At 38.3% G+C, this 24173-nt stretch overlaps 1 pseudogene; it reads left to right on the top strand.

The window, feature by feature from the left end:
• The first annotated feature begins 11483 nt into the window (after nt 1–11483).
• Nucleotides 11484–14377, top strand: LOC100655643 (programmed cell death protein 10-like; annotated as a pseudogene).
• Nucleotides 14378–24173: the final 9796 nt, after the last annotated feature.

Here is a 24173-nt window from a genome sequence, read left to right as displayed (position 1 = left end):
GTCCTATAAATATTATCTTCAAAAAAAGTTCCCTCCAGGAGGTAAATAAGTATACAAGATAAATGACTTTACTAATTTGACTACTGTCTTACTCATCCTCAAAGAATGATTGCAATCAATTCGCAATATTCCTGAAGGCTTTACAAAAATGTTGGCTCACATGGAGATGTTCTTATCAGATGGCACTTTCTGGCTAAGTCAGAAATGAGAAAGGGAGAGCTGCTGAGATTTTCAAAGCCAGTCCTTGTTATTTTCATTCCTCCTTTTAAGAAGTGCAGTGCCAAACACATGTCCTCTTTGTCTACAGTATTGAGAAACATATTTTTTGAGCTATCCTACTGATATGAGGGTTGGTTTGAGAAGAAATCCGAGATCACAAGATAATAGAGTTATTGAGTGACATATTACCAAATGTATCACTTTGCACTCTAAGTAACAAACAACAGAAAATCCAATCAAACTGTTTCATGTACCCAGGTAGCTTTCATTGGTGGTTTCATTCATGGCTCAACAACCTTGCCAAGAACCTGGCTTTTGTTTTTTCCTCTTTCCTTTCTGCCTCCAGTGATATCAGGTATATTCAAAGAACCTCAGGGTGGCAAATAGGCTGTAAATATTCTAGAATTTTTATCAGATCATCACATCTAGAAATAGAAAGAGCTTCTCCCCCAGGAGCTCCCTGCAAACGTCTTCTCTAGTCTTACTGGGTCAAATTAGGTCTCATGTCTACTCCTGCACTGTGGACAGAGGATGAGATGATATTTATTCCTTTGGCCTGAGCCACATACCCCACCCCTAGAACTAAGAGTGGAATCATCCTCCCTCATTGGCTACTTGGGAGGGGGGCAGAAAAAATGAAAATTAGGTCATTATCAAGAGAAGGAGAATGGATGTTGGGGGAAGCAACCATACTTTTCTTTACAGCCTATACACAAGTGTTATTTTATGAGAAATACCCTAAATCTTCACATCAATAATACTATTATAAAGCTTAGAAAGAATTAAGTCAAAGCTCATTCAAGTGAATAGGATACAAAATGTGGACAACAGAATGGTTAGGACTAGCATATAGGAATTTTTAAGGTTATGGAAAGATTTCTTTGATGTTCTTCAGTTGACAACTTGCAGAAGGAAAGTGGTACCAGAAAAAATAGATCTCACAAAGGAATGAAAAAAAAAAAAATGAAGAACAGCGGAAATGGTAATTACTTGAGTAAAATTATTGTTTTTTTCTTGCTATTTAAAAGATAACTGACTATTTAAATGAAAATAATAATAATGTAAAGGATGGTCTATAACACATGCAGAGATAAAATGTATGACAACACTAAGACAAAGGCTGGGAGGGAAAAACAGAAGTATACTAGTTTAGAGTCCTTTTACTATACATGCAGGAGACCCAGAATTGACTCCCAGCCAATGCACTTCACGTGCAGCCACCATCGGTCTATTAGTGGAGGCTTGCGCGTTGCTATGATGCGGACCAGGTTTCAGTGGAGCTTCCGGACTAAGATGGACTAGGAGGAAGGCTCTGGTGACCTACTTCCAAAAATCGGCCATTGAAAACCCTACGGGGAAACATTGTGAGATCCACAACTGATCATGGGGTGGCACAGGGCCAGGCAGCATTTGGTTCCATTCTACGTGGGGTCTCCTTGAGCTGGGGGTGGCTTGTCAGCAGCTAACAACAACAACGTATTATACATGAAGTGTTATAATATCACTTGAAGGTAGATTATGATAACTTAAGGATGTATAGTAAAAACCCTGAGGCAACCTACTAAAAGTAATACAACAAAGAGTTATAGCTAACAAACCATCAAAGAAATTATAAAAAATATTCAACCTGACAGAACGTAGAAAAGAAAAGGGAACAAAGAACAGATGGGACAAATTAAAAACAAATAGCAAGATGGTTTTAAACTCAGGCGTATCAGTAGTCACATTAAATATGAATTGTCTAAACACCCCAATTAACAGACAGAGATTGTCAGATTGGATTTAAAAAGCAAGACCCAACTATAGTCTCACTACAAGAAACCCACTTTAAACACAAAGATACAATAAAGTTAAAAGTAAAAGAATGGTGATAAAATCAAAACATTAGCTATACAATTCAAACAAATAGAAAGAGAACAGCAAAAGAAGCCCACAGCCACCAGAAAAAAGGAAATAAAAAGATCAGGGCAGAAATAAATGAAATAGAGAATAGAAAAACAATAGAATTAACAAAACCAAAAGTTGGTTCTTTGAAAGGATCAACAATATTAACAAACCTTTGGACAACGTGACAAAACAGAAACAGAAGAGGATGCAAACAACCCTAATAAGAAATGAAATGGGGAACATTACAATGGACCCAACTGAAATAAAAAGGATCATAACAGAGTAGTATTACTGTCCTAAAAGTCAACCACAAAAAGACAAACAATCAAATTAAAAAATGGGCAGAGGATATGAACAGACACTTCACTAAGGAAGACATTCAGGCGGCTAACAGATACATGAGGAAATCCTCTCAATCATTAGCCATTAGAGAAATGGAAATCAAAACTACAATGAGATTCCATCTCACTCCAACAAGGCTGACATTAATCCAAAAAACACAAAATAATAAATGTTGGAGAGGCTGTGGAGAGATTGGGACACGTATACACTGCTGGTGGGAATGTAAAATGGTACAACCACTTTGGAAATCGATTTGGCGCTTCCTTAAAAAGTTAGAAATAGAACTACCATACGATCCAGCAATCCCACTCCTTGGAATATATCCTAGAGAAATAAGAGCCTTTACACAAACAGATATATGCACATGCATGTTTACTGTAGCACTGTTTACAATAGAAAAAAAGATGGAACCAACCAAGGTGCCCATCAAAGGATGAATGGATAAATAAATTATGGTATATTTATACAATGGAATACCATGCATCGATAAAGAACAGTGATGAATTTGTGAAACATTTCATAACATGGAGAAACCTGGAAGGCATCATGCTGAGAAAAATTAGTTGGTTGCAAAAGGACAAATATTGTATAAGACCACTATTATAAGATCTTGAGAAATAGTTTAAACTGAGAAGAGCACACTCTTTTGTGGTTACGAGGAGGGGAGAGGGGTATTTACTAAATAGATAGTAGACAAGAACTACTTTGGGTGAAGGGAAGGACAACACTCAACACAGTGGAGGTCAGCACAACTGGCCTAAACCAAAGCAAAGAAGTTTCCTGAAGAAGCTGAATGCTTCGAAGTTCAGCGAAGCAGGAGCAGGGGTTTGGGGATCATGGTTTCAGAGGACAGCTAAGTCAATTGGCATAATAAAATCTATTAAGAAAACACTCTTATCTCACTTTGAAGAGTGGCATCTGGAGTCTTAAATGCTAGCAAGTGGCCATCAAAGATGCATCAATGAGTCTCAACCCACTTGGATCGAAGGAGAATGAAGAACACCAAGAACACAAGACAATAACAAGCCCAAGAGACAGAAAGGGCTACATGAACCAGAGACTACATCATCCTGAGACCAGAAGAACTAGATGGTGCCCAGCCACAACCGATGACTGCCCTGATAGGGAACACAACAGAGAACCCCTGAGGGAGCAGAAGAACAGTGGGATAAGACCCCAAATTCTCATAAAAAGACCAGACTTAATGGTCTGACTGAGACTGGAAGGACACCAGTGATCATGGCCCCCAGACCTTCTATTGGCCCACTATAGGAAACATCCCCGAAGCCAGGTCATCAGACATGGATTGGACTGGACAATGGGTTGGAGAGGGATGCTGGTGAGGCATGAGCTACTTGGTTCGGGTGGACACTTGAGACGATGTTGGCATCTCCTGCCTGGAGGGTAGATGGGAAAGTAGAGGGGCTTAGAAGCTGGCAAAATGGTCACGAAAAGAGAGAGTGGAAGGAGGGAGTGGGCTGTCTCATGGGGGGGGGGAAGTAATTGGGAATATGTAGCAAGTTGTGTATAAGTTTATATGTGAGAGACTGACTTGATTTGTAAACTTTCACTTAAAGCACAATAAAAATTATTTTAAAAAAGTTTGGAGACGACACTCCAGCATTTTTCACCACGGGCGTCTTATTTAAGATAATTATGCTCCTGTCTCTCCTTCTTGGTTCGTGAGTCTCCATGTGACAGAAAGAGCATAGCTTTAGAGTCAGATAAAATTGGGTTCAAAGCTGGGTCTCTAGACTACAGTGTGATACCACTGTACCCTCACTAGGATGGCTATGAGGAGAAAAACAGAAAATAACAAGTTTTGGTGAGGATGTGGAAAATCCTGTAAATTGCTGGTGGCAATGCAAAATGGTGCTGCCACTGTGAAGAACAGTTCATTGGTTCCTCAAAAAGTTAAACATAGAGCTACTATAAACCAAACCCGTTGCCATCGAGTTGACTTCGACTCATAGCAACCCTATCTGACAGAGTAGAACTGCCCCATAGGGTTTCCAAGGAGCACCTGATGGGTTCAAACTGCTGACCTCTTGGTTAGCAGCTGAGCTCTTAACCACTGCGCCACCAGGGCTCCATATGACCCAAGAATTCCACTCCTAGATATACACCCTAGGCTTGAAAGCAAAAGGCAAAGAGACACATGTACAGCAATGTTCACTGCAGCACTATTCACAACAGTCATCAACAGATGTACGGGTAAACAAAATGTGGTATATACATACAATGGAATGTTATTCAGCCATAAAGAAAAATGAAGTTCTGATACATGCTAGAACATGGATGAACCCTGAAAACATTGTACTGAGCGAAATCAGTCAGTCACAAAAGGACAAATGTTGTATAATCCCACTTACATGAAATATCTAGAATTCGGCAAATGTCTACTGGCAGTTATGAGGGGCAGGAGGGATGGAGAAAAGGGGTGTCATTGCTTAGGGTGCACTGAGTTTCTGTTAAGGGTGATGGAAAAATCTGGAAATGGACAGTGAGGATGGCTGCATAACATGATGAACACAAGTAATGTCATGGAATTGGGCATGTAAAAAATGTCAACATGGCAACTGTTTTGTTATATATATTTCACCACAATAAAAAATTAAAAAAAGAAATGAAATGAGGAACATTACAACAGACCCAACTGAAATAAAAAGGATCATAACAGAGTGGTATGAAAAACTGTACTTCGACAAATTTGAAAACCTAGAGGAAACGGACAAATTTCTAGGAACACACTACCTACCCAAACTAACACAAACTGGAGTTGAAAATCTGGACAGACCCATAACAAGAGAAGAGATTGAAAAGGTAACCACAACAACAACAAAAAACCTCCTAAAGAAAAAAGCCCTGGCCCAGATGGCTTCACTGGAGAATTCTACCAAACATTCAGAGAAGAGCTTACACCAGTAATACTCAAACTATTTCAGAATATAGAAATGAAAGGGATAATTCCAAACTCATTCTATGAAGCCAGCATAACCCCGATACCAAAATCAGGCAAAGACACCATAAAAAAAGAAAATTACAGACCAATATCTCTCATGAATATAGATGCAAAAATTCTAAAAAAAATTCTAGCCAATACAATTCAGCATCATATAAAGTTAATAATACACCATGACCAAGCGGGATTCATACCAGGTACGTAAGGATGGTTCAACATTAGAAAATCAATGTAATCCACCACATAAATGAAATAAAAGGATCACATGATCATCTCAGTCGATGCAGAAAAGGCATTCAACAAAGTCCAACACCCATTTCAACAAAAACTCTCAATAAAATAGGTATAGAAGGGAAATTCCTCAATGTAGTAAAAATTATCTATACAAAACCAACAGCCAACATCATTCTCAATGGAGAGAGGCTGAAAACATTCCCCTTGAGAATAGGGACAAGACAAAGATGCCCTTTATCACCACTCCTATTTAACATTGTGCTGGAAGTCCTAGCTACAGCAATAAGGCAAGAAAAAGAAATAAATGGCATCCAAATTGGCAATGAAGAAGTAAAACTGTCCCTATTTGCAGATGATATGATATTATACACAGAAAACCCAAAGACTCCACGAGAAAACTACTGAAACTAATAGAAAGATTCAGCAGACTAGCAGGATACAAGATAAATATACAAAACTCAGTTGGATTACTATACACCAATAAAGAGAACTACAAAAAAGAAAGCATGAAAACAATACCATTTATAATAGCCCCTAAAGATATATATATATATTTAGGAATAAATCTAACCAGGGATGTAAAAGACCTATACTACAAAACACTACTGCAAGAAACCAGAAGAGATCTACATAACTGGAAAAATGGCCCATGCTTATGGATAGGTAGACTTAACATCATGAAAATGTCAGTTCTACCCAACCCACTCTCTAAGGACAGAGTAGAACTGCCCCTTAGAGTTTCCAAGGAGCACCTGGTGGATTTGTACTGCCGACCTTTTGGTTAGCAGCCATAGCACTTAACCACTATGCTACCAGGGTTTCCGTTCCACCCAAACATCTATAAATACAACCCAATCCTGATCCAAATACCAAAAGCATTCTTTAAATAGAAGAAAAACTAATCACTGACATTATATGGAAAGGGAAGAGGCCCCAGATAAGTAAAGCACTATTGAAGAAAAAGAAGAATAAAGTACAAGGACTTACACTACCTGACCTCAGAACCTACTATATAGCTACGGTAGTCAAAACAGCCTGATACTGGTACAATGACAGACACATTGACCAATGGAACAGAACTGAGAGCCAGATGTAAATCCATCCACCTACGGTCACCAGATCTTTGACAAAGGCCCAAAGTCCATCAAATAAGGAAAAGACAGCCTTTGTAACAAATAGTGCTGGCAAAACTGGATGTCCATCTGCAAAAAAATGAAACAGAACCCATACTTCACACCATAAACAAAAACTAATTCAAAATGGATCAAAGACCTAAATATAAAATCAAAAACTATAAAGATCATAGAAGAAAAAATAGAATCAACTCTAGAGGCCCTAATACATGGCATTAAAGGATACAAAACACAACCAACAATACACAAACACTAGATGATAAGGTAGATAACTGGATCTTCTTAAAAATTAAAAACTTATGCTCATCAGAAGACTTCAACAAAAGAGTAAAAAGGAAAAATTTTTTGGCTATGACAAAGGTCTAAAATCTACGGGAAAATCCAACACCTCTACAACAAAAAGACAAATAATCCAATTAAAAATGGGCAGAGGAAATGAACAGACACTTCACCAAAGAAGACATTTAAGCAGCTAACAGATACATGAGGAAATGCTTGAGATCACTAGCCATTAAAAAAAAGAAATGCAAATCAAAGCCACAATGAGATACCATCTCACTCCAACATTACTGGCACAAGTGAAAAAAACAGAAAATAACAAATGTTGGAGAGGTTGCAGGGAGATTGGAACTCTTATGTGCTGATGGTGGGAATGCAAAATGGTACAACCATTTTGGAAAAGGTTATGGTGCTTCCTTAGAAAGATAGAAATAGAAATACCATATGATCTGTCAATCCCACTCCTAGTAATACAACCTAGAGAAATAAGTGCCATCACATGAATAGACATATGTACACCCATGTTCATTGCAGCATTGTCCACAATAGCAAAAAGATGGAAACAACCTAGATCCCCATCAACAGATGAATGGATAAATAAATTATGGTACATACACACAATAGAATACTATGCAACTATAAAGAACAATGACGAACCTGCAAAGCAGCTCACAACATGGATGAATCTGTAGGGCATTATGCTGATTGAAATAAGTCAATCACAAAAGGACAAATATTGTATGAGACCACCACTATAAAAACTCATGAAAAGGTTTACACACAAAAAGAATTTTTGATGGTTACAGGGGGGTGGTGGGGTGGGTGGGAAAAACGCTAAATAGACAAAATATAAGTGGTAACTTTGGTGAAGGGTAAGACAGTACACAATACTGGGGAAGCCAGCACAACTTGTCCAAAGCAAGGTCATGGAAGCTCCAAAGATACATCCAAACTGCCTGACTGAACAAATCACTGGGCTGAGAGCTGTGGGGACCATGGCCTCAGGAAACATCTAGCTCAACTGGCATAACATAATTTATAAAGAAAATGTTCTACATTCTACTTCGCTAAGTAGTGTCCGGGGTCTTAAAAGCTTGTGAGCGGCCATCTAAGACACTCCACTGGTCTCACCCAGTCTGGGAGAATGTAGAAAACCAAAGACACAAGGGAAAGATTAGTCCAAAGGACTAATGGACCACAATTACCACAGCTTCCACCAGACTGAGTCCAGCACAGCTAGATGGTGCCCAGCTACAACCACCAACTGCTCTCACAGAGATCACAATAGAGGGTCCCAAATAGAGTTGGAGAAAAATATAGAACAAAATTCTAACTCACACAAAAAAAGCAGACTTACTGGTCTGACAGAGATTGGAAAAGCCTGTAGAGTGTGGCCTCCAGACACCCTTTTAACTCTGTACTGAAGTCACTCCTGAGGTTCATCCTTCAGCCAAAGATCTGACAGACCCATAAAACAAAACAAGACTAAAAGGGCACACCAGCCCAGGGGCAAGGGTGAGAAGGCAGGAAGGGACAGCAAAAGTGGTAATAGGGAGGCCAGGGTTGAAAGGGGAGAGAGTTGACATGTCGTAGGGTTGGCAACCAATGTCACAAAACAATATGTGTATTAATTGTTTAATGAGATATTTGTTTGTTCTGTAAACCTTCATCTAAAGTACAATTAAAAAAATTTTTTTAAGTAAAAGAATGGAAACTATTGATAAAGAGAAAGCTGGAGTGGTGGTGTTAATATCAGATTAGTAGATTTCAAAGTAAAGACTATTACAAAGGATAAAGATGTCCATTTAATAATGATAAAGATATCAATTCATTAAGAGGACATAACAATTCTTAACTTTTATGAACCTATTAACAAAGCTTCAAAATACATGAAGCAAAAACTGATTGAAGGGCAAGGAGCAACTCAAAAATCCGTTATTATAGTAGGAGATTTTAATATGCCATTCTCAGTAACTGATAGAATAAGTAAATAGAAAATCAGTGAAAAAAATAGAGGATTTAAAAAATACTGTCAACCAATTTGACTTAAATGAAATTTTAAAGAAAAATCTACCCAACAACAATTAAATACATGCTCTTTTCAAATGTATAAGGAACATTTACCAAGACAGACTATCTTCTGGGACATAAAGCAACTCTCAGTACACATAAAAGGATTCAAGTCATATCGTCTGGCCACAATGGAATTAAACTATAAATCAATAACAGAAAGTTATCTGGAAAAATCTCCCAATATTTGGAAAATAAAATGAAACATTTCTAAACAATCCATGGCTCAAAGAAGAAGCTGCAATACAAATTATACAGTATTTTAAAACAAATGAAATTTAGAGCACAATAAAAATAAAATAAAAACTAAATGAAAGCAGTACTAAGAGGAACATTTATAGCACTAAAATGCCTCTACTAGGAGACAGCCCAACATGGCAGCTTAGACACACCATGCCATCCCCCTACAGCAAAGACCCAAGAAACCAAATGAAACAGATAAAGATGACAATCCTGGAACCCTGAGCACCAAAAGAAACGGATGAAGAATTAAATTGAACACCAGCTGGAAGGAAAAATGAACAAAAACAGCAAATGAGGATAGTTATGGATCAGAGATTCTCTGCCAGCCAGCCTGGCACAGTGTGGCCACCTTGAGACAAAGCATGCAGCAACCCCAGGTGAGGAGCCCAGGAAGGCAACTTGATGGAATTCCCAATAAGAGACATTGGAACTTTGTAGACATACCTGGAGTGAAGCCAGGTGAGCAGAACATAAACCAGATCTAAGAAGGGAAACTACAGGAAGGTGGATGAGATCTCCAGGAATCCTGGTGACCACAGAGCAGGGAAGGAGCCAGGAACCAGAGGCAGGACCACTCACTAGCAGCAATCCCTGATGATTAGGGTGGGTGGCACACATGAAGTAGTAGATCCATATTCTTAGCAGGAGGTCCCCCCACCTGACCAGACTCCAGGTAGCTCTCCCCCTACCCCTTGCATTTAGTCAGGGCCAGGCCCCAGTTGCTGGCTGTAGCCTATGGGAATTACTCTAGAACCCACGCCTAGTGGCCAGAGCAGTACACAGACCCTCCCCCTACCCTCCTAGTGACCAGTGGCATAAGCCCCCCCCAACCCACCAGCCTGGGGACCAAGATATGAGCCCTCCCACCTTCCATCAGCCAGCCCCCCACCACCCATGACCAGTGATGCACATCTGCTCTTCCTGCCACTTCCCCAGCCACCCCACCCACCCGACAAGTGGCAGTGCATGACTTGAACTGCCGGACTGAACACCAGTGATGGCACACACCTGTTCCACCCACCAAACCCATCACCCCACCCACTCAGTGAGTGGCAGCACATACTTCCCTTCCGTGACACCAGACAGACGACTGGCAGCAGTGTGCACCCACCCTGCTCATCACCCCAACTGCCACCCCATACACCTGGCAAGCAGCAGCACACACTCCCACACCACCAGACCAATGACTGGTGGTGGCACCTGCCCACTGCTACTCCCCTAGCCCACCCCGGTGATAGGTGGCCAGTGTTCTCATGCTGCCCAACCAGTGATTAGTGCAGCACACCCCCCTCGCCCCCCCCCGATATATCAAAACAAAACAAAATCAGGACAAAACAAACCTACAATCAATAAATATATAAATAAAATAACACCTTAATGCCTCAGAGAGAGCAGACAATAACAAATTATATGAAAAAATAGGATAAGATGGCTCAAACAACTGAACAAAATAAAGGGAAAGAAAATCTTCCTGAGGAAGAAATGATAGTAGAACTACCTGTGAAGGAATTCGAAAGACTTATATTTAGGATCCTCAAAGAAATCAAGAAAAAAAACTCAAGAAAAAGTTCAGGAAAATAATACAAGAACAAAATGATAGACTTAATAAACAAGTAGAAACCATGCAAGAACAACGATCAGAAATTCAGAAAATTAACAATAAATTATCAGAAATAGATAACACAATGGAAGGACACAGAAGTAGAACTGAATCAACGAAGAAAGAATCAGCAAAATAGAGGACAAATACCTTGATACTATTTTTTTGAGGAACAATCAGAAAAAAGAATGAAGAAAGCCTAAGAGTTATGTGGGACACTATCAAGAGGAATAACTTACACGTAATAGGAATTCCAGAAGAGGAGGAGAAAAAAAAAGTACAGAGAAAGTTTTTGAAGATATAGTGGCAGAAAACTTCCCAAATATCATGAAAGATAAGAATGTTTCCATACAAGAAGCCCAACAAGCCCCATACAGGATAGGCCTCAGAAGAAATTCACCAAAACATGTCATAATCAAACTTTCTAAAGCCAAAGACAAAAAATCCTGAAAGCATTTCATGAAAAACAAAATATCACTTACAAAGGGGCACCAACATGACCAAGTGCTGATTTGTTTTCAGAAACCATGCAGGCAAGAAGGCAGTGGGATGACACATAAAATTCTAAAAGAATTGTCAACCAAGGATCATATATTCAGCAAAATTGTCTTTCAGTTGAAGAGGGCACCAAAGGCGGGAAGTGGAGTCAGTGACTCCATTGAATGAAGATGACACTGGAAGAGAAGTGTGAAGCTGAGACCACTTCCACGATTTTCTATGCCTCTCTATGCAGTCATGTATCCTGTCTTTAACGAGCTAGAACAAGTAAATTTGTCTATAGCTTAGACCCTGAGAGCAGCTTTCATTAAGGATGAAAAAGAAAATTCAGGTCTGACACAAGACATCATTATGAAAATATTAGAGGAAAAAAAAGTGTAGTTCACTTCACAGAGTCCCTTCTTCATATGGTAGGTGAAGATGTAGAAGAGTGTATGATTGAACAACCAGAGTCAGAATTTCAGGACCTAAATAAAAAGGTAGGAGCACGTCAATAAACTCTCAGTAAGATCCCAGATAAGATCAACAATGGAGTGTGGCTTTTGCAGATAATCAAGGATATAGCTAGTGCAATAAAAAGAACTTTTTTTTTTTTTTATTAACTTTTACTGAGCTTCAAGTGAACGTTTACAAATCAAGTCAGTCTGTCACATATAAGTTTATATACATCTTACTCCTTACTCCCACTTGCTCTCCCCCTAATGAGTCAGGCCTTCCAGTCTCTCCTTTCGTGAAAACTTTGCCAGCTTCCAACTCTCTATCCTCCCATCCCCCCTCCAGACAGGAGATGCCAACACAGTCTCAAGTGTCCACCTGATATAATTAGCTCACTCTTCATCAGCATCTCTCTCCCACCCACTGTCCAGTCCCTTTCATGTCTGATGAGTTGTCTTCGGGGATGGTTCCCGTCCTGTGCCAACAGAAGGTCTGGGGACCATGACTGCCGGGATTCCTCTAGTCACATCCAGACCATTAAGTATGGTCTTTTTATGAGAATTTGGGGTCTGCATCCCACTGATCTCCTGCTCCCTCAGGGGTTCTCTGTTGTGCTCCCTGTCAGGGCAGTCATCGATTGTGGCTGGGCACCAACTAGTTCTTCTGGTCTCAGGATGATGTAGGTCTCTGGTTCATGTGGCCCTTTCTGTCTCTTGGGCTCTTAGTTGTCGTGTGACCTTGGTGTTCTTCATTCTCCTTTGCTCCAGGTGGGTTGAGACCAATTGACGCATCTTAGATGGCCACTTGTTAGCATTTAAGACCCCAGACGCCACATTTCAAAGTGGGATGCAGAATGTTTTCATAATAGAATTATTTTGCCAATTGACTTAGAAGTCCCCTTAAACCATGGTTCCCAAACCCCCGCCCTTGCTCTGCTGACCTTTGCAGCATTCATTTTATCCCAGAAACTTCTTTGCTTTTGGTCCAGTCCAATTGAGCTGACCTTCCATGTATTGAGTGTTGTCCTTACCCTCACCTAAAGCAGTTCTTATCTGCTAATTAATCAGTAAAAAAACCCTCTCCCTCCCTCCCCCCTTCATAACCACAAAAGTATGTTTTCTTCTCAGTTTTTACTATTTCTCAAGATCTTATAATAGTGGTCTTATACAATATTTGTCCTTTTGCCTCTGACTAATTTCACTCAGCATAATGCCTTCCAGGTTCCTCCATGTTATGAAATGTTTCACAGATTTGTCGCTGTTCTTTATCGATGCGTAGTATTCCATTGTGTGAATATACCACAATTTATTTACCCATTCATCCGTTGATGGACACCTTGGTTGCTTCCAGCTTTTTGCTATTGTAAACAGAGCTGCAATAAACATGGGTGTGCATATATCTGTTTGTGTGAAGGCTCTTGTTTCTCTAGGGTATATTCCGAGGAGTGGGATTTCTGGGTTGTATGGTAGTTCTATTTCTAACTGTTTAAGATAAAGCCAGATAGATTTCCAAAGTGGTTGTACCATTTTACATTCCCACCAGCAGTGTATAAGAGTTCCAATCTCTCCACAGCCTCTCCAATACTTATTATTTTGTGTTTTTTGGATTAATGCCAGCCTTGTTGGAGTGAGATGGAATCTCATCGTAGTTTTAATTTGCATTTCTCTAATGGCTAATGATTGAGAGCATTTTCTCATGTATCTGTTAGCTGCCTGAATATCTTCTTTAGTGAAGTGTGTGTTCATATCCTTTGCCCACTTCTTGATTGGGTTATTTGTCTTTTTGTGGTTGAGTTTTGACAGAATCATGTAGATTTTAGAGATCAGGTGCTGGTCGGAGATGTCATAGCTGAAAATTCTTTCCCAGTCTGTAGGTGGTCTTTTTACCCTTTTGGTGAAGTCTTTAGATGAGCATAGGTGTTTGATTTTTAGGAGTTCCCACTTATCTGGTTTCTCTTTGTCATTTTTGGTAATGTTTTGTATTCTGTTTATGCCTTGTATTAGGGCTCCTAGGGTTGTCCCTATTTTTGCTTCCATGATCTTTATCGTTTTAGTCTTTATGTTTAGGTCTTTGATCCACTTGGAGTTAGTTTTTGTGCTTGGTGTGAGGTATGGGTCCTGTTTCATTTTTTGCAAATGGATATCCAATTATGCCAAAAAAGAACTTCTTGACATAGTAAATAATGTCTTCAAGAGATATCAATACTAGAATCACAGGGCACTTGAACACCAAAAGAAAGAATTTGTAAAGTACTCCAAAAGATTCAGTGATACCCTGAAAATCTGTTTTAAAGTTGGCAAGGCAAAAAATGTATTCATAAGTGCCAACTGACTAATTCATCAAACCAATTTGATACTTCAGATCTTCAAAACCGTGCACTCGAGACAGAGCTGCAAAACACAAAACAAGCTCTAATAAAACTGAAAAGAGAAATAGGCAGTTCTATGATAAATATAAGAGATTTTAACACACCACCTCTGACAACGAACAGAAAACTAGAAAGAAACTCAATAAAGATGCAGAAGATACCAACTCAACCTTATAGATGTATTCAGAACACACCACCCAACAGCAGCACAGTACACATTCTTCTTCAATGCACATGGATCTTTCTCCAGAATAGGCCATATTCTAGGCCACAAAGCAAGCCTCAATAAATTAAAAAACATTGACATAGTACAAAGCATTTTCTCTGACCATGACATTTTAAAACTAAAAACCAACAACAGAAAGAGCAAGGAAAAAAAAAAATACATGGGAACTGAAAAACACATTCTTTAAAAACTATTGGGTCATAGAAGAAATAAAAAATAAAATTAAAAACCCTTAGAATCAAATAAGAATGAAGACCCCACATACCAAAACCTCAGATACAGCAAAAGCAGTGCCCGGAGGAAAATTTATAGCAATAAATGCACATATTAAAAATGAAGAAACATCCAAAATACATAACTGAACCAACAACTTGAACAAATAAAAAAGGAATAGCAAAAGAAGTCCACAGTCACAAGAAGAAAGGAGATAATAAAGATCAGAGCAGAAATAAATGAAATAGAAAAGCAATAGAAAAATATCAACAAAAGTAGAAGTTGGTTCTTTGAGAGAATCAATAAAATTGTCAAACTACTGGCCAAATTGATCAAGGAAAAAAATGAGAAGAAACAAATAACCGAAATAAGAAATGAAATGGGTGACATTACAACAGAAATGACACAGATAAAGAGAGTCACAACAGACTATTATGAAAAATTGTACTCCAACAAATTTGAAAACCTAGAAGAAATGGACAAATTTCTAGAAATACACTACCTATATAAACTAACACAAATAAAGGTAGAAAATCTAAATAAATCCATAACAAAAGAAGAAATTGAAGATATCATCAGAAAACTCCCAACAACACAAAAAAGTCCTAGCCCAGGTGACTTCACTGGAGAATTCTACCAAACATTCACAGAAGAGTTGACACTAATTCTACTCAAAATATTCCAGTACATCGAAAAGGAAGGAATATTCCCTAATTTATTCAATGATGCCAGCATAACCCTGCTACCAAAGCCAGGCAAAGATACCACAAAAAAAGAAAATTACAGACCAATATCCTTCATGAATATAGACACAAAAACTCTAAGCAAAATTTTAGCCCAAAGACTACAACAACATATCAAAAAAGTAATACTTCCGGGATAAACTGAATACTTCAAAGGTCAGCGGAGCAAGGGCGGGGGTTTGGGAACCATGGTTTAAGGGGACTTCTAAGTCAATTGGCAAAATAATTCTATTATGAAAACATTCTGCATCCCACTTTGAAATGTGGCGTCTGGGGTCTTAAATGCTGACAAGTGGCCATCTAAGACGCGTCAATTGGTCTCAACCCACCTGGAGCAAAGGAGAATGAAGAACACCAAGGTCACACGACAACTAAGAGCCCAAGAGACAGAAAGGGCCACATGAACCAGAGACCTACATCATCCTGAGACCAGAAGAACTAGTTGGTGCCCGGCCACAATCGATGACTGCCCTGACAGGGAGCACAACAGAGAACCCCTGAGGGAGCAGGAGATCAGTGGGATGCAGACCCCAAATTCTCATAAAAAGACCATACTTAATGGTCTGGATGTGACTAGAGGAATCCCGGCGGTCATGGTCCCCAGACCTTCTGTTGGCACAGGACGGGAACCATCCCCGAAGACAATTCATCAGACATGAAAGGGACTGGACAGTGGGTGGGAGAGAGATGCTGATGAAGAGTGAGCTAATTATATCAGGTGGACACTTGAGACTGTGTTGGCATCTCCTGTCTGGAGGGGGGATGGGAGGATAGAGGGAGTTGGAGGCTGGCAAAGTTTTCACGAAAGGAGAGACTGGAAGGCCTGACTCATTAGGGGGAGAGCAAGTGGGAGTAAAGAGTAAGATGTATATTAACTTATATGTGACAGACTGACTTGATTTGTAAACGTTCACTTGAAGCTCAATAAAAGTTAATAATAAAAAATAAAAGTAATATGATCAAGTAGAATTCACACAAGGATGCAGGGTCGTTCAACATTAGAAAATCAATCACCATAATTCACCACATATAAAAAAAACAAAGGAAAAGAATCATACGATCATGTCAATGAACACAGAAAAGACATCTAATAAAGTCCAAAACACTTTCCTGAAAAATGACTCTCAGCATAATAGGAATAGAAGGGAAATTCCTCAACATAAGCATTATTGTCAATGGAGAGTTTGAAAGCATTCCTCTTGAGAATGGGAATGAGATAAGGATGCCCTGATTATCACCACTCTTATTCAATATTATACTGGAAGTCCTAACCAGATCAATAAGCCAAGAAAGGAAAATAAAGGGTATCCAAATTGATAAATAAGTTAAATGTTCCCGATTCGCAGATGACATGATTCTATACATAGAAAATTCCAAAGACTTCACAAGAAAGTTACTGAAACTAATAGAAGGACTCAGCAAAGTGGCAGGGTACAAGATCAACACATAAAAATCAGTTGTGCTCTTCTACACTAACAAGAAGACCTCTGAAAATTAAGAAAACAATACCATTTACAATAGCTCCCCCCCCAAAATACCTAGAAATAAATCTAACTAGGTACATCAGTTGTGTTCTTCTACACTAACAGGAAAACCTCTGAAAAGTAAATCAAGAAAACAATGCCGTTCACAATAGCCCCCCCCCAAAAAATAAAATACCTAGAAGTAAATCTAACTAGGTACATAAAAGACTTATACAAGGAAAACTATAAAACATTATTGCAAGAAAACAAAAGAGACTTTGTTGTTGCTGTTGTTAGGTGCTGTCGAGCTGGTTCTGACTCATAGTGACCCTATGTACAACAGAACAAAACAGTACTGGGCCCTGAGCCATGCTTAAGCCCATTGTTGCAGCCACTGTGTTAATCCATCTCGTTGAGGGTCTCCCCCTTTTTCAATGACCCTTTACTTTATCATGCATGATGTCCTTCTCCAGGGACTGATCCTCCCTGATAACATGTCCAAAGTATGTGAGATGTAGTCTCACCATCCTTGCTTCTAAGAAGCATTCTGGTTGTACTTCTTCCAAGACAGATTTGTTCATTCTTTTGGCAGTCCATGGCATATTCAATATTCTTCACCAACGCCACAATTCAAAGGCATCGATTCTTCTGTCTTCGTTATTCTTTGTCCAGCTTTCGTGTGCATTTGAAGCGATTGAAAACACCACGGCCTGGGTCAGGTGCACCTTAGTCTTCAAGGTGACATCTTTGCTTTTCAACACTTTAAAGAGGTCTTTTGCAGCTGATTTGCCCAAAGCAATGTCTTCTGATTTCTTGACTGCTGCTTCCATGGGTGTTGATTGTGGATACAAGTAAAATGAAATCCTGACAAGTTCAATCTTTTTTCTGTTTATCATGATGCTGCTTATTGGTCCAGTTGTGAGGATTTTTGTTTTCTTTTTATGTTGAGTTGTAATCCATACAGAAGGCTGTGGTCTTTGACCTTCATCAGTAAGTGCTTCAAATTCTCTTCTATTTAGCAAACAAGGTTGTGTCATCTGCATAACACAGGTTGTTAATGAGTCTTCCTCCAACTGGGATGCCCCCTTCTTCTTCATATAGTCCAGCTTCTCAGGTTATTTGTTCTGCATACAGACTGAATAGTTATGGTGAAAGGATACAATCCTGATGCACAACTTTCCTGACTTTAAACCAATCAGTATCCCCTTGTTCTGTTTGAACAACTGTCTCTTGATTCATGTGCAGATTCCTCATGAGCACAAGTGTTTCAGAATTTCCATTCTCTGCAATATTATCCATAATTTGTTATGATCCACACAGTCAAAAGCCTTAGCATAGTCAATAAAACACAGGTAAATATCTTTCCAGTATTCTCTTCTTTCAGCCGGGGTCCATCTGACATTGGCATTGATATCTCTGGTTCCATATTCTCTTCTAAATCTGGCTTGAATTTCTGGTGGTTCCCTGTCAATATATCCATGTCAATGCTCATGGATCGGAAGACTTAACATTGTAAAAATGTCGATACCACCCAAAGCAATTTCTAAATATAATGCAATCCTGGTCCAAATCCCAACAGCCTTCTTTAACAAAATGGAAAAACTAATCTCCAACTTTATATGGAAAGGAAACAGGCTCTGAATAGCTAACAAAATATTGAAGAAGGACAAAGTAGGAGGCCTCGCACTTCCTGATCTCAGAAATTACTATATGTCCACAGCAATCAAAATAGTCTGGTACTGGTATAATGACAGACACATAGACCAATGGAACAGAATTAAGAACCCAGAAGTAAATCCACCCATCTATGGACAGCTAATCTTAGACAAAGGGTTGAAGTCCATTCATTGGGGAAGAGACAGTCTCTTGAAAAAATGATGCTGGCAAAACTGGATATCCAGTTGCAGGAAAATGAAACAGGATCCATACCTCACACCATACACAAAACTAACTCAAAATGAACCAAAGATCTAAATGTTAAAATGAAAACTATAAAATTCCTGGAAGATAACACAGGGACAAAGCTAGGGGTCCTAATATTTGGCATAAATACACTTTCAAACACAACTAAAAATCCACAAATAACAGAAGATAAGCTAGATAACTGGGACTTCCTAAAAATTAATACTTATGCTCATGAAAAGTCTTTATCAAAAGAGCAAAAAGAGAATCAACAGACTGGGAAAAAAGTTTTGATAACAACATATTTGATAAGGGTCTAATCTCTAAAATATATAGAAAACTTCAACACCTCAGCAACAAAAAGATAAACAATGCAGTCAAAAAAATGGGCAAAGGACATGAACAAACTTCAACAAAGAGGGCATTCAGGTGGCTAACAAACACATGAAGAGATGCTCAGTATCATAGCCATTAGAGAGATGCAAATCAAAATTACAATGAGATACCATCTCACCCCTGCAAAAATGGCACAGATCAAAAAAAAAAACAGAAAACAACAAATGCTGGCGAGGTTGTGGGGGGTTGGAACTCTTATACATTGTTGGTGAGATTGTAAAATGGTAAAACCACTATGGAAAACGGTACTTTTCCCTCAAATAGCTAGAAATAGAAATATCTTATGATACAGCAATCCCACTCCTAGGTATATTTTCTAGAGATGTAAGAGCTGTGACTCAAATAGACATACGCAAACCCACGTTCATTGCAGCGTTATTCACAATAACAAAAAGATGGAAAAAACCTAAGTGCCCATTAACAGAAGAAGGGATAAACAAATTGTGGTACATGCATACAATGGAATACCATGCAATGATAAAGAATAATGATGAGTCTTATAACATGGATGAATCTGGAAGATATTATGCTGAGTGAAATATGTCAAACACAAAAGGACAAATATTGTATGATATCAATTTTATCAAAAGTCAAGAATAGGCATATGCACAAAAAACAGCGTTCTTTGGTGATTACCGGGGATGGGGAGGAGGGGAAATCATTTACTAGATAGTAGACACATGTTAATTCTAGTGATGGCAAAGGCAATACACAATATCGGGAAAGTCGGCACAACTTGACCAAAGTAAATGAAGACACTGAGAGGTATGCAAGAAAAAACGGCATCCAAAAAAAAAAAAAAATTTTTTTTTTTTTTGTGGTACATACTATAACATATACAATTTTGCAACAATAGTAATAGCAAGCAAGAAAAATGTGAATGGTTACATAGGTAGATATGTATGCTATATGGGTGTGGAAGGCACATGGGAGTACATGTATATTTATGGGCATATGTACATATATGTTTGTATGTGCTGCATATATATTCATACATGCAATAAAGCACATAGGAGGCACAGTTATGGATACTTCCTAGACATACCCAAACACCTCATGGGATTGATTTACTGGGTTTGAAGCCTCCAGACCATAGTCTTATGGGACAACTAGGTCAACTGGCAAAACTTAATTCATAATGTTCTACATCCTAGTTTGGTGAGCAGTGTCTGGGGTCTTGAAAACGTGCAAGCAGCCATCTAAGATACAACTATTGGTCTTTTCCCATCTGGAGAAAAGGATAGTGAAGGAAACCAAAGACTCAAGGAAGAAATTAGTCCACAGAGCTAACGGCCCACATGAATCACAGCCTTTTCTCGCCTGAGACCAGAAGTAGATGGTGCCCAGTTCCCACTACCAACCATTCTGACCAGGAACAGAATAGAAGGTCCCTATTAGAGTGGGAGAAAAATGTAGAAACAAAACTCAAATTCATTAAAAAAGACCAGATTTATTGAACTGAGAGAGACTAGAGGAGCGTCCAAGACTATCACCCTAAAATATTCTTTTAACCTGGAATGAAGCCACTCCAGAGGTCACCTTTAAGCCAAATAATAGATTGGCCTATAAAATAAACAATAAAGGAGGAATATACTCCTTTAAACAACCAACTGTACAAGACCAAATGGTCAACATTTACACAAAAGCAAAGGTGAGAAGGCAAGGAGGGGCAGGCAAACTGAATGGATGGAAACAGGGTAGGCGCGATGGGAATGGTGAGAATGCTAACACATTATGGAAATTGTGACCAATGCCACAGAACAATTTGTGTACGAATTGTTGAATGGGAATCTAATTTGCTGTGTAAACTTTCACCCAAAACACAATAAAATATTTTTTTTAAGTCTGTACTAAAAAAGAAAGGATTCATATTAACGTCTATATTAAGAAACTAGAAAAAGAAGAGCAAATCTAACCAAAGTAAGCAGAAAAAAGGAAACAATAAAGAGTGAAAATCAATGAGATTAAAAATAGTAAAACAGGCACACACAAAAAAGTAAAACAATAGAGAAAATCAAAGAAATCAAAAGCTCGTCTTTGAGACCAAAAAAATTAGCAAGAGTGATCAGGAAAAAAAAAAGGAGAAATAAAACACAAATTATCAATATAAAAAATGAGTGAGATAAACCTACAGACATTAAAAGGACAATAAAGGAATATTATGAATAACTTTATGCTGATAAATTTGATGACTTAGATGAAATAGAAAGTTTCTTGAAAGACACAAACTACTAAAGCTCACTTGAGGAAATATAGATAATAGAATAGCCCTAAAGCAATTAAAGAAATTGAATTTGTAGTCTAAAACCTTCTCATAAAGAAAACCCCAGACCCAGACTACTTTACTGGTGAGGTCTATCAAACATTTAAGGAAAAAATAAAACAAATTCTACAAAACCTCTTCCAGAAAATTGAAGACATAATTCAACGTCTATTCCAGATTTAAGGGGAAAAAAAAACCTCAGCAAACTAGGAAAGAATAGAACTTCCTCAACTTTATCTACAAAAAACCCACAGCCAACATCAGACTTATTGGTGATGGACTGAATGTTTTCCCTCAAAGGTTAGGAACAAGGCAAGGATGGCCACACTTGTCACTTCCATTCAACATCTTACTGAAGGCTCTAGTCTGTATAATAGGTAAGAAGAAAGAATTGGAAACCTTATGGGGTAGTTCTACTCTGTCCTATAGGGTCGCTGTGAGTAGGAATCAACTTGAGAGCAATGGGCTTGTTTTTTTTTTTTTTTTAGACTGGAAAAGAAGTAAAACTGTCTACTCACTGATGATATGGATCATCTAACTAGAAAATTCTATGCCAGCTACAAAAGAGCAACTTGAACTAATAACAGGTGGTTTTAGTAGGCTTCAGGTTAGAAAATCAATACACAAAAATCTATTTTATTTCTATATACTAGTAACAATCAGAAATTGAATTTTAAAAATAAGACCATTTACAATAACATGAAAAAAAAGACATAAATCTGAAAAAAAGAGATGCAAGATATGTATACTGAAAACTACAAAACATTGCTGAGAAAGATCAAAAAGGCCAAAATAAATGAAGAAACATACCATGCTGATGTGTCAAAGACTCAATATTGTTAATATGTCAGTTGTCTCCAAATTGGCCCATAGATTCAATGCAATACCAATCAAATCACAGTAGAGCTTTTTGTAAAAATTGATTCTAAAATTCATACAGAAATGAAAAGAATCTAGGATAGCTAAAACAACTTTGAAAAATAAGAACAAAATTGAAGAACTAACCATACCTGATTTCAAGACTTATTATAAAGTTACAATAATCAAGAAAATATGATATTGATGTAAGAGAGACAAATGGATCAAGGCAACAGAATAGAGAGCTCATAAATAGATACATATGGATTTCATATAAACATGCAGAGGCAATACAGCAGAGAAAGGATAATTTTTCAATAAATGATGCTAGAACAATTATATATCCATGTGCAAAATAAAGAAATTTGATCCATGCCTCCCACCATACATAGAAATAACTCAAAATGATCATAGACCTAAATGTAAAACCTAAAACTGTAATACTTGTAGAAGAAAGCATAGCAGTAGTTTATGTGACCTTGGGTTAGACAAAGGTTTCTTAGACACTACACCCATAAGCATGATACATAAAAAGAAAACATTTGATAAATTGGAGTTCTCCGGAATTACCAACTTACTCCGGAAAGGCACTGTTAATGGAACAAAAGGACAAGCTACAGACTGGGAGAACATATTTATATGTCTTGTATCCAGAATGTCTAAGAATCTCTCGAAACTCAGTAATAAGGAAACAAACAATTCAATTTAAAAAATAAGGTTTGAGCAGATTTTGCACCAAAGAGAATGCACCGATAAAAAAAAATAAGCACACAAAAAGATACTTGCTCAACATCATTAGTCATTAGAAAAAAAAAAAAAGAAAAAAAAATTTTTTTAACGCAAATTAAAACCACAAGATACCACTACACAACTATTAGAATAGGTAGAATTTTAAAAATCAATCACACCAAATATTTGTGAAATATTTGGAAACGCTAAATGGTAAAATGGCACAACCACTTCAGAAAGCAATTTGGGAGTTTCTTTAAAAGGCAAACTTACTCGTACCATCTAACGCAGCAATTCCATTTCTAGGTATTTACCCAAAAGAAATGAAAGCATATGTCTACATGAAATTTGTACAGAAATGTTCGTAGTAGCTTTACAAATTAATAACTGAAAACTGGAACCTCTGAAGTGCTAACTTCTTCATGTGCTCATTTTACAAATATTTAACACCACTCCCTAAGGAAGACCTATAATCAGAAAGCTCCAGAGCTAGTGTGGTAGGACAACATATGAAGTATTACATTTTGGCAGACTTAGAAATTAAAGCAACAAATTGCATGTTGTTTCCCTGCAACCTCCTATTCGTGGACTTCTGAAGGCAAAGACACTAGATGCTGATCCGCTGCGTTCAAAGAACACTCCAGGTATGAAACAAACAAAAAAGGTGGGGTATTATAGATCAACCAGAAGAACTGGTTTCCTTCCCTAACCCCACCTGTCCCAGCCTCAGCTGCAATGGAAGAGAAAAGGGGAAGGGAGATAGTGAAGTGTATGCTCAAAGCCTCCACCTCCTTACCCCTTCTTGATTCATGGAGGAAAGGCAGGTCTGAAACACAGTACCCCATTCAACTGAGGCAGCCAAGAGAGTAAGGGAGTCTGGCTGGTTTTTAAGAGCAGCAGCCAAGAATACAAGTCCTATACAACTGGAAGTGAGAAAAGCAAGAGAGAGCTCCCAGGCACCACTCTGAGTTTCCCTCAGTCCAAATGTCCCCATGTGACCAAGTGGGATTTAAACAGTTATACATTCCAGACGATCACTGACAAGGGCCCAAATGAATTAGAGGCCAGAAGTTCAGGCAGATGTCCCCGCCAGGAACTACCTGGCACCCA

Source organism: Loxodonta africana, chromosome 4, assembly GCF_030014295.1.
Source record: "Loxodonta africana isolate mLoxAfr1 chromosome 4, mLoxAfr1.hap2, whole genome shotgun sequence".
Taxonomy (NCBI): Eukaryota; Metazoa; Chordata; class Mammalia; order Proboscidea; family Elephantidae; genus Loxodonta; species Loxodonta africana.
The sequence above is the reverse complement of the archived record's forward strand: the minus strand, read 5'-3'. Positions and strand labels throughout refer to the sequence as shown.